This window comes from Oncorhynchus clarkii, chromosome 2, assembly GCF_045791955.1.
Source record: "Oncorhynchus clarkii lewisi isolate Uvic-CL-2024 chromosome 2, UVic_Ocla_1.0, whole genome shotgun sequence".
NCBI lineage: Eukaryota > Metazoa > Chordata > Actinopteri > Salmoniformes > Salmonidae > Oncorhynchus > Oncorhynchus clarkii.
In genome coordinates this window covers 27,694,154-27,709,073 of record NC_092148.1, presented here as the reverse complement: position 1 = coordinate 27,709,073, position 14,920 = coordinate 27,694,154, and the positions used below count along the sequence as shown (strand labels likewise).

Below are 14,920 nucleotides of genomic sequence, written 5' to 3'. Positions count from 1 at the left end.
ATTTCCTCTCTGTGAACCTTTTGAAAATTAGAGCAGGTCTCAAGGTCCTTAAAACCCCCGTCATCTCATTACCTCATTTTCCCTGTCCCTTGCACTGGTCTCACAAGCTGATAGTTTGCACATTGTAACTGAAGTCTAGAAGTCTTGAATAGCACGCTATCATGGGAGAACGAGGCAGAGAACGATAAGAGAAATCCACGAGAAGTCTATTAGTAAATGCATTGAATTTGGCACCAAAAGCTGGCATGATCCATCTTGACTGAATTACTTACATTTCTGTCTCTTAGCTGAATTGGTGGTTGAGGTGTGTGGTTGCACGATAGCTTGATGATTGTATATGTGTTGGAGCACAATAGTAGACCAAAAAAAATGGGGAGTTGATCGCAAACATGGAGATGAAATGGGATGGGTGGTTGCAGAGTGTTTTCTGATAACCTCTGGTATGAACAAGTGCAATGCATTAGTAATGTACGGCTCCTCTAACATAATTAGAAGATCTGAGCCAGGAATAATCATGCCCAGGGAGACTTGGCGCACTTACGTGTGCCTTTAAATATATATGGGCAAATCTCCTTGGCCTTCGAGGTGTTAGTTAACCCTTCGCTTTCTCACCTCCCCCACCACCTCCCTCCCCCTCAAGGGACTAGATGAGGGGAAAATAACCCTCCCCCTTCCCAACCCACTGGACAGCTCAGCCCAGTGCCAGTCCTGAATCGATGGGATGTCGTTGTCTCTCGCGCTCCTGCATCTTTAAAGAGGATGTAGCTGAGTAAGGAGATTAAAGGAGTAGGGATTTACTCAAGAAAAATGTTCCAGGGAGCAGCCCTGCCCTAAGAAATGGAGCGTCAGGGGCTAGATCTTTCCCAGTGTAGATCATTACGATTACACCACTCTCCCACGCTACTGCACCGCTCTCTCCCACGCTACACACACACACACCTGCACAAGCACAAGAAAGCAAACACACACACACACACACAAACACACACACACACACACAAACACACACATTCCTCATACTGCCTATGGCTTTAGGTCTGTGCTGTGATATGTAACCCTCTGTTAGGAGGTTTTCTGATCTTCCTAACTAAAGGAAGACTATTGATTTTAGGATAGAAGTTTGTATTTGTTTTACCATTTTTTTATTTGTATTTTTCTTCTTTGGTTTGGCGATGCCATAGAGCTTGGAGATAACCTACAGTAGAGCAATTTATTTCTGGGATTTCAAGCACTTTTTATCACCCTTGTGGCTCAGTTGTTGGAGCACGGTGCTTGCAAGGCTAGGGTTGTGGGTTCAATTCCCACTTGGGGACCAGTATAAAAAGGGTACGCACTCACTACTGTTAGTCGTTCTGAATAAGAGTGTCTGCTAAATGACTCAAATGTGATATCTTTGCATTTCAGCTCTTTTCATAAAATACGATTATGTTTGTGCACATTTCAGTGAGTGCAGTCAGTGGAGGGAATATTCTGGTGGCAAATGCTGCTGTGATGTTTGCATAATGATGAGTTACTGAAAGACAGCCCTGTCTTCAAACTATAGGGAATTGGCTCACGTTGCTTTTATTGGCTTCTATGAAAATATGATCTATGTTTAGAGGTGCAGAGAACTCAGGGATATTTCCCTCTGGAAGGTTCTATTTAAATGACAAAAGTGAAAACAGGCACTGCTGCCAACAGGCTTGATATTGATGTTATTGAAGAAGATAAGGTTGATGATGACAGTGATGATGAGGTGAAAGAGGAGGAGCAACCTGTTGAGAATAAGGTTGATGATGACAGTGATGATGAGGTGAAGGAAGAGGAGCAACCTGTTGAATATAAGGTTGATGATGACAGTGATGATGAGGTGAAGGAAGAGGAGCAACCGTTTGAGAATAAGGTTGATGAAGGCAATGATGATGAGGTGAAGGAGGAGGAGCAACCTGTTGAGAATAAGGTTGATGAAGGCAATGATGATGAGGTGAAGGAGGAGGAAAAACCTGTTGAGAATAAGGTTGATGAAGGCGATGATGATGACGATGATTATATTGATGTGGATGATAATGAGGAGATTGTGAAAGAGTAGAGGGATGATATGGTAAAGTATAGTGGTGTTACAAGCCTTGAAGAGATCCTTGGAGGGTTTATGGCTCTCTATCACACAGTTACTGCTATCCTCTCTATCGCTCACTTACACACACACACACACACACACACACACACACACACACACACACACACACACACACACACACACACACACACACACACACACACACACACACACACACACACACACACACACACACACACACACACACACACACACACACACACACACACACACACACACACATACGGTCACAGAAACACACACAGTGGGTGGAATTCCTTTCGCAGTTTGGTGCTGTGTGCGCTTCATTAGTTTCCGTTAGTGAAGTGGCAGTACTGCTGTAGTCTGTAGGGTGGAGCTGTCAGGATTGCACCAGCATGTATGCCCATCAGAGGCCAAGGCAATTATCAGTGTGTGTACAGTGTGACTGTGGGTCACATTCAAGGCCAGAGATCAACCTGGAGTACACACCTCCACAGCAAATGAGGCTTTTGTACTACGCTACCCCACTGCTTGAACTCTCACTCTGACACCATGGGATTTAAATGAGGATACTCCAACTGTCCTGGCTTGTACTGGTATGACACCATCAAACCAACCGTGTTTGGTGTGACTCTTCCAATGTGAAGAGATATCTTCATTTGTGACATCATATCAAATATTCACCAATATTATTTGAATACCACCAATCAATGATGTAGTAATGCAGTTGGCAAATGTCCTGCTGTGTTGTAGGGAAGCATGAATACATTACAAAGGGCTCCTGAGTGGCTCAGCGGTCTAAGGCACTGCATCTCAGTGCTAGAGGCATCACTACAGACCCTGGTTCAATCCCAGGCTGTATCACAGCTGGCTGAGATTGGGAGTCCCATAAAGCAGCTCAGAATTAGCCCAGTGTCGTCCGGGTTAGGGGAGGGTTTGGCTGGGGTAGGCCATCACTGTAAAATAAGAATTTGTTCTTAACTAACTTGCCTAGTTAAATAAAGGTTAAAAAAAACATTGACAAAACAGTAGAGATTGTTCATCAGTGTGGTTCAGAACCATTCTCTGTGTTACAGCACAACCCAGCACGAGAGCCTGATGCATCTCCAACGTTCCCCTTCTCCAGGTCCTAATCTGCCATTGGGAAACAGATTATTCAGATTACGTAGGCATTGTCCCTGACTTCTGATCATCCCAATCCCTTTTTACCAGACTGGCTCCCTCTTTCTGGCCAACTCATGGTTTACACCATGTTTTCCTCTCTTAGACCTATTAGCCACGTCATGGTTATCGCTAATTCTGCTAATTGATTTTAATTGCTTTCAGCCAACACCTGTCAGGGCTCCAGTACAGACCAGTACAGCCCCCCTTTATTAACAAGTATAATAGACTACCGAGGCGGTATTAGCTGTATTAGCTGTTGATAACAGCTAACATGTCCAAGCAGTAGTTCAATGTATTTGGATATGCAGTGATTGCCACAAATTTTGGGTTGACAATTAGGCTATTTTTGTTATATTTTACTGTCAAAATTGGGTTTGTTCAATAGAGATTAATTTGCCTTTGTCTGTATGTGCACTAATATTACATAATTCACCACCTGAAGAAGTGGAAACTCAAAACACATTAGCTACACCGAGTGTACAAAACCTTAGGAACGCCTGCTCTTTCCACGACATAGACTGACCAGGTCAAACCCATATCAGATATCTTGACTGTAAAACAGTCTGCTTTGAGCTCAGTAATGATCGTTGAGAAAGAAAACGCTGAGACCCTCTCTTTAATATGGAAAACAAATTGCTTGCAAAGTTGTTGTTTTTTTCACCGCAATTGCATTTTGAAATGTCATACAATCACGAGGGGCACACGATGGGGGAGAGAGAGTGTGAGAGGCTCGCTCATTACAGCAACCGGCGCCAGCGAAACAGGCAGGCACAGCTGCAGGGCAGACACGTTTATGACAGCAGTCGTGAGGATAATGCACTTTATAGTTGAACAAATTCCTGGTTTTAGCCACCTAACAAATAGGATGTTTTGATTGCGGTGACCAGGTAGATGCTAGAATCTGCATCTCACACCAGTGCGACCAATTTTTAACTCACACAGCCAAGTCAAAGGTTGCAAAATGGAGTCCTGCCTATAGGCCTACAGACGACACCGTTGGCCTTCCTCGCAACCACTTGTGTCACTATGGGGGTTTCTAGGAAGGAAATGTAGATGTGCATGTCTATCTGTGAATGTTTGTTGACCTTGCAACTCAAAAGACAAATGAACCAAGTAGCCCACTACTCAATTTCTAGTGTTGTGGACATACTGTAGCTACTGTATGTGTAACCATGATGCTGGACTGATGTCATCGCTCAATGAGATGGGCCAGTGTGAAGAGCACTGACAGGCCATTGTTACTGAATACATTTCCACCTAACGATGCCTCCAGCAGTGAGGGATGTCACCCGACCTAGCTGTTAGCGGCTCTCCCAGTCCCAACCACCTGCTATGACAACATACACTATATATACAAAAGTATGTGGACACCCTTTCAAATCAGTGGATTTGGCTATTTCAGCCAGACCTGTTGCTGACAGATATATACAATAGAGCACACAGCCATGCAATCTCCATAGACAAACATTGGCAATAGAATGGCCTTACTGAAGAGCTCAGTGACTTTCAACGTGGCACCGTCATAGGATGCCACCTTTCCAATGAGACAGTTCGTCAAATTTCTTCCCCGTTCAACTGTAAGTGCTGTTATTCTGAAGTGAAAACGTCTAGGAGCAACAACGGCTCAGCGAAGTGGTAGGCCACACAAGCTCACAGAACTGAACCGTCGAGAGCTGAAGCGCATAGCGTGTAGAAATTGTCTGTCCTCGGTTGCAACACTCACTACCAAGATTCAAACTGTCTCTGGAAGCAACATCAGCACAAGAACTGTTCGCCGGGAGCTTCATGAAATCGGTTTCCATTGACGAGCAGCCGCACACATACCTAAGATCAACATGCACAATGCCAAGCGTCGGCTGGAGTGGTGTAAAGGTTGCCGCCATTGGACTCCAGAGCAGTGGTAACGTGTTCTCAGGAGTGATGAATCACGCTTCACCTTCTGGCAGTCCAACGGACAAATCTGGGTTTAACGGGTGCAAGGAGAACTTTACCTGCTTGAATGCATAGTGCCAACTGTAAAGTTTGGTGGAGGATGAATAATGGTCTGGGGCTGTTCTTCATGGTTCGGCCCCTTAGTTCCAGTGAAGGGAAATCTTAACGCTAAAGCATACAATGACACTCTAGACGATTCTGTGCATCCAACTTTGTGGCAACAGTTTGGGGACGGCTTGTTTGGCGAAGGCCCCCATGCACAAAGCGAGGTCCATACAGAAATGTTTTGTTGAGATTGGTGTGGAAGAACTTGACTGGCCTGTACAAAGCTCTGACCACAACCCCATTGAACACCTTTGGGACGAATTGGAACACTGACTGCGAGCCAGGCCTAATCGCCCAACATCCATGCCCGACCTCACTAACGCTCTTGTGGTTGACTGGAAGCTTTTCCCTGCACCAATGTTCCAATATGTAGTGGGAAGCCTCCCCAGAAAAGTGGAAGCTGTTATAGTAGCAATGGGGGGACCAACTGCATATTAATGGCCATGATTTTGGAATGAGGTGTTCGACGAGCAGGTGTCCACATACTTTTGGTCATGTAGTGTAGTACGTATTAGAGTGAACAGCCTGCCTGGAAAGCATATGCAGGAAAAGGTCAGAAGCTCAATACCATAACCTAAGGTTATTATCATGGTCAAACAAGCGCAGCATGTCCCACTCTCCCAGACTTCCACTAGACCAGGGTAATTCAAACCCGGGCCAAGATCCATAGAGCGACTGGTGTTCTTCCTTCCTCTCTATTCAGGATCTGACTCAGACCACGGAATCCAGGAGAGTGGACTATCTGGCCAAATCAATTAAGAAATCAATCAGTCAATCAATGAACTGCCAGGAAAAAAAACAGCAGTACTGAAAAAACATTAAGGCCTGGTTTTTAATAGCCTTGTGCTATATCATCTGAATGTACAGTGTTAGAGATCGACAAGTACCTTCTGGCAGGAAACAAGCCCACGTCTAGCTGCCTCAGTAAGAGATACTGTCTGGAGATGTGGCCATGGGGGATATCTCTGGCAACATCCCAATTGAATGTATCCCTATGGAGGGAGCCCAGCTTCATTTTAGTGACTGCATTTTAATATGACCCATGTTGACTCTCATTACGATAGTACCTGGGGGCATACCAGCTTCTGCGATAGAATTGGCTGGCCACTCTTTAAGACCCATAGCAACAGGATGCATATTTAGGCCATGAATAAATGAAGGTGATTTCCTTGGGAGTTGGAGATTGTGGCATGCAAGTGTTTTTCTTGTATATTCCATTTTTCAGTCTGCATCTAATGGGCGATAACTGAAGCAATAGGGTGTGACCGGTCTCACATCCAGATTGGAAACTGAGCACTCAGCAGCACTGCAGCCCACGGTGTATTTATATTTCTGGAGAGCGGCAACAACAGCAATGCAACTTACACACAGCGTCAGCAGATTTCTGCCTTTGAAAATGAGGGTGAAACATTTCAAAGTTTCGTTTCAAGACGAGTGGTTTGGGGTTGATTTCAAGATCCAAGCTGTTTTGCCCCAGTTGTAACATTCGTAACAGCACCTTTGAACTCTACAGTTATTTCATCACATAGAAACTTGTTTGATGATAAGAGATTCATAGAGACCCGGGAGTATACTTTGCACTGTGATGAAAATCTCTTCTTTTGACCCACACTGGGAGGTAAATCTTCACCTATATGTTGCATGAGCAAATGAAGCCGTATCCTAAAGTTGTTCGGTTCCACGTAGATGCAGCAATGTGCAGGCCAGGGAGCACAAGAGTTTGTTTAAAGGTAGACTCAGCGAAATGACGTTGCCACGAGCAGCTCTACGGAGATTGTGATGAGCGAGGTGCAAGACTTCGCTCTCACACGGTCACACACAGTATCTGCACATGTGCAAGCGTTCGCTTCGCGGGTTCGCTTCGCGGGTTCGCTTTGCGGGTTCGCTTCACAGCGTAGTGGCCACGGACCCAAAACAACGGAGAAGTTGAGCCTCGCGCTTCAACGCTCTTAGTTGTTGCGGAAATAGACCCACCATGTTATGTACTTTCTGCATCTACGTCATATCGCTGAGTCTACCTTTAATCTAGAGTTTACACTAAAAACCTGATCATTACTGATATAACGATGCAGGCCGGGATTACAGATTACACTTTATCCCCAAAACTGTATTTATAGTGATTTAAGAGGATTTGCACATTTACACCATATTCTGCAATATTCTAACGGCTCACAACATATGATATTTAGATGGTTGCTAGGTCATACATGTATTTAATGTGTATTTACTGGTATTTATTACTTTGTATATAGTAGTGTTTGTATGGTGAGAGTAAGCAGATTAATGGTAATTTTAGAGGATAAATTGTGGGATATTATAGAATTCTGATGAAAGTCTATCCCTTCACTGCTGTTTAAGCTCTATCGATTTAAAGGGATGAGTGTATGATTGAATAGACCAACCTACACTTTTCTATTAATCTTCTCAAGTGCCCCTTCAAAGACGAGGAGGGGAGACAGGCGACGAGGGGGACACATTGTACGGGGACATAGGGTCGTGTCCTCCCAGTGCCTTGACTGACAACTACTTCAGCCATACTGGGTCAAAGCAGAAACACTCTGGGAGTGGCATTCAACACAGACTGTCATCTCCTGTGGGAAGCAATAAGGCAGCTTCAGTGGGTTGAGAGGAGAATAGGCTCTCTGAGAGCGAGCAGTGACATTTACTTTAGTGAAACGAGTTTCTAGTCCACACAGCTCTGCTCTGCTGATGGTAATAAAGGCATACTGTGGAGAAGTGGAGAAATATCCATCCATCCACTCATCCATCCACTCATCCATCCATCCATCCATCCATCCATCCATCCATCCATCCATCCATCCACTCATCCATCCACTCATCCATCCACTCATCCATCCATCCATCCATCCATCCATCCACTCCATCCATCCATCCATCCATCCATCACTCAATCCACCCATCCCTCAGCTCTGCTCAGTTGTATTACCTCAGGATGAGCACGACTTGTGTGATTTCATTGTATTGGAATGTTGTGGGAAATGTAGTTTTAGTTCTGTGGTGGGTTCATTTACCACATTGGCTGCATCATACCTCATCATAGGCCCAGCGATGTACCGTATTTGATTACGTTTTTATACGTTTCTGTTGGTTTCGGTTTTACTTGCCTTATTTGTATCATGTTACCAATGACGTGATGGAAATGTAATTGAAAATCTATTCTTTGCTAGGCTGTAGCATGCAATGAATATACAAAGTAATGAAGGCCAACTATATTGCACAAGATACTATTTGCTTTCATTATCGCAATGATCCCAGGGTGAATGAATATACTTCTCCATGTAATCATGTGTAAATACAGATTGATTTAATCTATGGTAGGGGAATCATACACCACAAGCCTCCTGGGTCAGACATTGCATGAGAATGAAGGACTATCTCAGCTGCCGCCTGGAATATGATGATAATATGGTTACCAGTGAGAACCACATGCATGCATTACACATGTATTACACAATAATTGCACAGTATCTAGTACTGAAGTGTTGCTTTGCATATTGGTTTTAAGTGTTGAGGTAGGATGCTGAACGGTCCGTCAAGTGGTTAGCTGACAACAATTGTCAGTTCTCAAGTGCTACTGTAGCTCTAACCGGACCATAGCTTGCAGATCCCTTATGCTTAAAAAACGCTCTGCAATATACAGTATAACCCAGTTGGGCCTCTGTTTAGCCACTCTTTAACCTTGTCTTGGTGATACTGGGACAGGAATCCCTGGCCATCTAGCTCTTTTAAGATGGTGTTTGTACAGGAAGAGCTGTTGGTGTCTGAGATGTGAGGCTTGTAGGGTCCTTCCCCACGGTACTACCATCTTTAATGTCAATTTCACACATGCACGGGCTAATCACTTGTGACAATCCCTTGGATTAGAGCGAAGACAGCAGATGGCCCCAGGCAGAGCAGAGCAGAGCCATGGCGGGGCAGGGCAGGGCAGGGCAGGGCACACCGGGCCTGGTCAACACACAGGGCTGCTCAGGCTCCCTTGCTAGCTAGATCCCTCCTCTGGCTTCTCCACTCGTTCACTCTAATTCTCTGGTATCCATTCATTTATAAATCTACAGTGTCTATTCTGCATGGCTGATTTGTTGTTCTTTCTTGAGGTTTTTCTCCTCCGTAATCCCTCCATCCATCTATCCATCCATCCGTCCATCCATTCAACTGTCAATGTGTTCGGGAGCTGGCAGCCTTGCCTTTCCTCCTCCTCCTCCTCCTCCTCCTCCTCCTCCTCCTCCTCTCCTTTTCCTCTATTAATCCATCCATTCTCTCTGTTTCCACACTCCCTCTTTCCTGGCTAACGTGGGTGTTGGGCATGTGGCCAGGACTCACGCATGGCACTTCACACCAGGTCTCTGGCATTTGCTCACACACATGCTCTACCATAAGTGCATGTACACGCGCATGCACACACGTGCACTAGCAACTCTGCATTCACACCTATAGAGAGATAAGTTCACTGGCTTTTGTGCCTCTAACCCCTTGCTAATAGCTCATGCATGGGTTTCAGGAATGCAGGAAGAGTATTTCTGTAGACCACGTATAGCTCACTACAAACACGTGATGGATTCAGGGTGAGGGATCTGCTATTTTCTGTTCTCTCCCTTTATTTTCTCTCTCTGTTTTTCACTGATATTTCCAGAACATTGTTACAGTAACTTGGTGTAACTAGATTTTTATGGATTTCTTCAAAAGTTGTACACTTAAAGTTGTATGAATGATAAGAGAGTGTTATGAAAAGAGGCTTAGGGCTCAACCAACATTTAAAACAATTATTCCAGTGTTGAAGGGGAACTATCTGTGGGATTAATATGAACTGAAATGATGTATCAGATAATCATTTTCAATTATCTTGGTGTATTTCTTTGCTCTTATTTTTCATATTAGAGACATATAACATAACATTGTGATTACACAGCCTAAGCAGCAAAGTAATTGTTTGCTTCTCTCAGTCCTATCAAAACATTCACTGTGCTATCAGACCATCTGCAAATTAAACTTTGTCATCTTTTGGCGGTTTGGAGAATTGCAACCTGTTAGACTCAGAAATCACATACAGTTGAAGTTTACATACACTTAGGTTAGAGTCATTAAAACAATTTTCTTTTAAAATGTTCAGCCACTTCACAAATTTCTTGTTAACAAACTATAGTTTTGGCAAGTCGGTTAGGACATCTACGTTGTGCAGGACTGTCACGTTCTGACCTTTATTTCCTTTGTTTTGTATTTATTTAGTATGGTCAGGGCGTGAGTTGGGGTGGGCAGTCTATGTTTGATTTTCTATGATTTGGGGATTTCTATGTTTCGGCCTAGTATGGTTCTCAATCAGAGGCAGGAGTCATTAGTTGTCTCTGATTGAGAATCATACTTAGGTAGCCTGGGTTGCACTGTTTGTTTGTGGGTGATTGTCTATGTTGATTGCTTGTTTCAGCACAGTTCTCATTAGCGTCACCGTTGTTATTTCGTTTATTGTTTTTGTATAGTGTTTCAGTGTTCAGTGTTTTCTTTATTAAAATTCATGATGAGCTCATACAACGCCGCATTTTGGTCCTCCGATCCATCTCGCCTCTCCTCTTCAGATGAAGAGGAGGACGACCGTGACAAGGACACAAGTCATTTTTCCAACAATTGTTTACAGACAGATTATTTCACCTATAATTCACTGTATCACAATTCTAGTGGGTCAGACGTTTACATACCCTAAGTTGACTGAGACTTTAAACAGCTTGGAAAATTCCAGAAAATTATGTCATGGCTTTAGAAGCTTCTGATAGGCTAATTGACATAATTTGAGTAAATTAGAGGTGAACCTGTGGATGTATTTCACCTTCAAACTCAGTGCCTTCAAACTCAGTTTCACCTTCAAACTCTACCTTCAAAGTCAGGGCCTCTTTGCTTGACATAATGGGAAAATCTATTTCCAAATGCCTGAAGGTGCCAAGTTTGTCTGTACAAACAATAGTATGCAAGTATAAACACCATAGGACCACACAGTTGTCATACCTCTCAGGAAGGAGACGCATTCTGTCTCCTAGAGATGAATGTACTTTGATGCGAAAAAGTGCAAATCAATCCCAGAACAACAGCAAAGGACCTTGTGAAGATGCTGGAGGAAACAGGTGCCAAAGTATCTATATCCACAGTAAAACGAGTCCTATATGGACATAACCTGATAGGCCGCTCAGCAAGGAAGAAGCCACTGCTCCAAAACTGCCATAAAAAAAGCCAGACTACAGTTTGCAACTGCACATGGGGACAAAGATCGACATTTTTTGAGAAATGTTCTTTGGTCTGAAGAAACAAAAAATGGAACTGTTTGGCCGTAATGTCCATCGTTATGCTTGGAGGAAAAAGGGGGAGGCTTGCAAGCCGCAGAACACCATCCCAACCGTGAAGCACAGGGATGGCAGCATCATGTTGTGGGGGTGCTTTGCTGCAGGAGGGACTGGTGCAGATATATTGAAGCAACATTTCCAGACAACAGTCAGGAAGTTAACGCTTGGTTGCAAATGGGTCTTCCAAATGGACAATGACCCCAAGCATACTACCAAAGTTGTGGCAAAATGGCTTAAGGACAACAAAGTCAAGGTATTGGAGTGGCCATCACAAAACCCTGACCTCAATCCTATAGAAAATGTGTGGGCAGAACTGAAAAAGCGCGTGCGAGGAAGGAGGCCTACAAACCTGACACAGTTACACCAATTCTGTCAGGAGGAATGGGCCAAAATTCACCCAACGTATTGTCGGAAGCTTGTGGAAGGTTACCTGAAGTGTTTGACCCACGTTAAACAATTTAAAGGCAATGCTACGAAATACTAATTGTGTGTATGTAAACGTCTGACCCACCGGGAATGTGATGAAAGAATAAAAGCTGAAATAAATCATTCTCTCTACTATTATTCGGACATTTCACATTCTTAAAATAAGGTGGTGATCCTAATTGAGCTAAGACAGTGAATTTTTACTAGGATTAAATGTCTGAAATTGTGGAAAAACTGAGTTTAATATATTTGGCTAAGGTGTATGTAAACTTCTGACTTCAACTGTATTTTACACTCATTATGCACACAAACCAGAGAAACCACAACAATTTGCTATTGGCACAATGAAAAACCTTTATTAGAAGGTATCCTTTGTGTTGTCGCTACACAGGCCTCTATGAGAGGTCATGAAGCAAACCTGCAGCCAGGCATCACAGGGCACAGTAATTCATCATGGCACATTTGACCTCTCTAGAATCTTTAAGGAAATCCTCTTGAATGTGCCACAGGGTTTTCTCACTATACCCTCTTCTGTCATATAAGCAGTTTGTCTCACTTGTCTATGGTAAATGATAACTTGTTATTTTGGATATCTGATTTGATTGTTTTGTCCATTCTACATTGATACAAGTGGCTATTATTGTCAATAATAACTTGGACAATGACCAATTTCGAAATAACAGCGACTACGACTAATACCCAGGATGAACACAGTACGATGATGTACGTGCATGTCATAGAGACCAAGATAATGAGGGATGACATGAGTTGGTGCTGACCTCTGTGATGACATTTGTCACGGAGACATGGACCAAACACGACTGATTACAAGGGTGAGGCCTTTTTTTTAAAAATCCACTAATGTCCTGGCTATTAAACCATCTGTACCTGTCATATGTCTCCAGTGAGCATCACCATTGCAATTCCATTCCATTCATCACCTCTGAACTCTCAGCTGGTTGGTTATTAGAGATATCAAACAATACTGGACCTTTAGTCATTTATTTGAACTACAAATCTTGCGTCTTTCACCATGCCTCCTCCGCCTGTGCCTTCATCTGGGCTCGGAAATAAGACAGCCCGAGCCCTCTGTACCCGAAACCTCCCTCCATTTCTATATGTCATAATAATCCTAATCAAGTGCTGGCTCTACGAATCCACACTCAGTCCTCCCACTCCATTCCCATCTCTCCCTGTATTCATCTCTCTGGTTGGTGGATCTGTGGCGGGCGGCAAAGCTGAGCGGCTGGGCTTTAATGAAGATTGTGTTTTTCCAGAGAGGTTCCGGTGGGATTACACAGCTGTCACAGCTGTCAGTCATTCCTCCACCCCTTCTGGAGCTGCTGGAAAGCTGTAGCCATGGCAACAGTGATATGGCGACTGCTTTATGTGATGACGTAAATCCCTCGCACCTGTACCTGTTAAATTCTGGCTCCCTGTTGTAGAGTGGTAGTGCAGACCCAAAGTTTAGACTGCTTCATTGCTTCAAGACAGAGAGTCGAGAGCTTGACTATATACGTTCCATCTGTAAAAAGATGATTCTGAGATAATTGGCTTTAACGTTCCCGAAGCCTCATTGACTTGAATGGTGTCAGACATTTTTATATTGTATTCTTTTCTACTTAACAACATGAATTCGAGTACTTATAATACTATATAGGTAGAGAACATTGAACAGAACAAGGCTATATCAATAAATCAATTTTGATTTATTAAATGCTGATAGTCCCAAGCTCTTGTAGTTTTACTTTTTTCAAATCTGTTATTTAGCAGAAAGTAATAGCTTTACCGCAGTAGAAAACGAAGTATCATGAGCAATATTATTTAAAATAAGCGGTAGTGACAATAACAGTGCAAAACAATCAACACAGCCACAAACAAAAAAGACTTAAAAGAGAAGGGCTGTTTCTTCTCTGCCCTTCCTCAGTTTAACAGAACACAGACAGGTTTGAGCGTGTGCGTGTGTGCCTGCGTGAGTGCATGAGTGTGTGCATGCATTTGTGTGTGTGTGTGTACGTGCGACCACATTGCATTATATATGTGTGCAAAATCTAGGTCAGTCCTGCTGCTGTTGTACCCCACTGGTGAACCCTCGGGTGAGACTATTGCAAATCTGAAGGGGCTGAGGTGGAGGGGGGGGGGGGGGGGGGGGATCACTGGATCAGCACTATACCGCTATTGCACTCCATTAAAGAAAGTCTGGTTTGGATAGAATCTTACCCTGGCCAATGGCAATTTTCAGAGGATTAATATCATTGAAGCCCTCTCTTCCATGGTCAGGGCATCTCTGGTTGACTGCCCGAACCCTAGTGTGAAGCACTTTGGCCGAAGGACCCCACTGCATCTGGTATTTACATGATCACAGACTGGAGAGGAGATACCATGTGGGGGAGAGAGAAGAGAGGGGTGGAGAGACCGGGTGGGAGTGGAGAGAGATGGAGGGAAGGGAACAAGAGAGAGGTGGAGGAAAAAGGAGAGATACAGTATGCAGAGAAACACTGTAAAAAAAAATGCATCAACCTAAAAAAAAAGACTTCCTGGTTACAAGTAAATAAGTTAGGTTTTCTCAATTGAAAATACTACATTTGTTGAAACCGAATACTTTGTGATTCAATGCCAACTGTTTTATTTTATTATTACCAAAGTATATCTCAAGTTGCAACCTATTTCTTTCAACACTTACTTTTCCCCTTTGTTTAAACCTAATAAATAACTAAATTAAATATAACCCATTTTTTCATCTTGTTCCAAGTTCACTTTTTAGTTTAGAATAAGCTATCCAAATGTCCTCAATTGGGTTACAAGCAGTTAAATAAATTCCCTATCAAACAAGAAATTAAGTTTGTTCAATAAATATAAATAATATTTCCAT

The 14,920-nt window shown here is 43.3% G+C and overlaps 1 protein-coding gene across 1 annotated transcript in view; it reads left to right on the top strand.

Annotated features, from left to right (window-relative positions):
* The window catches only part of LOC139365860 (thrombospondin type-1 domain-containing protein 7A-like), a 100,225-nt gene that overhangs the window by 701 nt on the left and 84,604 nt on the right, over nucleotides 1-14,920 (top strand). The window lies entirely within an intron of this gene.